Raw genomic sequence first — 1,449 nt, forward strand, 5'->3', positions numbered from 1 at the left:
CTTGTTTAATAAGGATGATGGTACCCTCAACCTTGAGACTGTCAGTCTGGTGCCAGCAAACTATACCTGGATGTTTTGCTCTGAGTTCAATCACAGGTATGATTACCTGCACAGCCGTTCAGCTCAGAGAGCATTTTAGCTCTGATTATTTAAACTCCTTTTATTTTGTTTCACAGCTGCAGTGAAACAGACTCATCCTGGGATGAGGTCCCAAATGCATTTAAAGCAGACTCTGATGTTTCCTGCAACAAGCCGATCAAGAGCTCAGTGAGACGAGAGCTCGGGGATGGACATCATTTAAAGTTTTGTCTGACAAACTCAGTTGGCTCCTGGTGCCAAAGTTACCACATAATCATCCCACCTACAGTCCAGTACTCTATAGGTAATAAAGAGTATTTGCATCAGAAAATATTTGATGAAATTCATTTAAAGCTGTCATGCTCACATTGTCGTTTGTAGGTAAACAACCTCAGGATATCATATTCCTGCTGAAAGCAGGCAATATAACTCTCTTTCTGGCTCTGGTAGTAGTCAGCACAGTGCTCATATTCTTCATCAAAAAGAAGGTAAATATATTCAGCTTTTTTAACAAACACAAATAGAAGAGGGCACCAAGTCATTTGTCTTTGCAATATAAACCTCAGTATCAGCCTTCAAGGGAGATTAATTGAATCTTTCATGGTTTTTGTTTGTTTCATAAGAGTTTGGTATCTCTGTCACAGTAATGTATTTGTGTAGCACTTTTTAAAACACAGTTATAAAGTGTTTCGCACTCAGGATAAAGCTGTCATATCCAACAATGGTCATGTTTTCAGAAGACTGTGTTCAGTTTTTAAAAGGTTTATTTTACAGAATTTCAGATCAATGGGGGAGAGTCTGGAGCTACAAGAGTCTCGGGTGAGTGTGTGTTCACCGAACGAGAACGGTCTTCTGCTAGAGAAAAACAGGTGAGAGATATTTTATTGGGATGAGGATTTGAGGTTTTACTTGAATATTTTTCCAGAGTAGCTGGAGGAGTAAGTAGAAGGTCAGAGTCTAAGGATTCACACAAAAATTACAGAGATAGTTTACTGCAGCCAATGCCACAAGAACCTGACAAGGAGAGTAGGCTTGAGCTGGTGCTTAAATACATGGAGGTAATAAACTGATGTGAAACAGGTGTGTTGGCTACAGCAGTGCCAACCTAGTCTCCACCTCTTTTACAGAGACAATTTCGCAGTTACAACCAGACATGACTAACCTCTCACCTACAAATGAGTCTACTAATGTGTGTGTGTGTGTGTGTGTGTATGTGTTGACCTTACATGCTCTCTCATCTCACCCGTTGCACTTCTGACCTTTCACCAGACCAGAGGCTCATCCTTATGTGTAATAACCTAACTGAAACTACATGTACTATGTTGAATAAATGTTTTAATCAAGAACCTCTACTAAGAGCTTAGTAAAAGA

Source organism: Pundamilia nyererei, unplaced genomic scaffold (genome assembly GCF_000239375.1).
Source record: "Pundamilia nyererei isolate P.nyererei 1_Seehausen unplaced genomic scaffold, PunNye1.0 scaffold00007, whole genome shotgun sequence".
NCBI classification, from domain to species: domain Eukaryota; kingdom Metazoa; phylum Chordata; class Actinopteri; order Cichliformes; family Cichlidae; genus Pundamilia; species Pundamilia nyererei.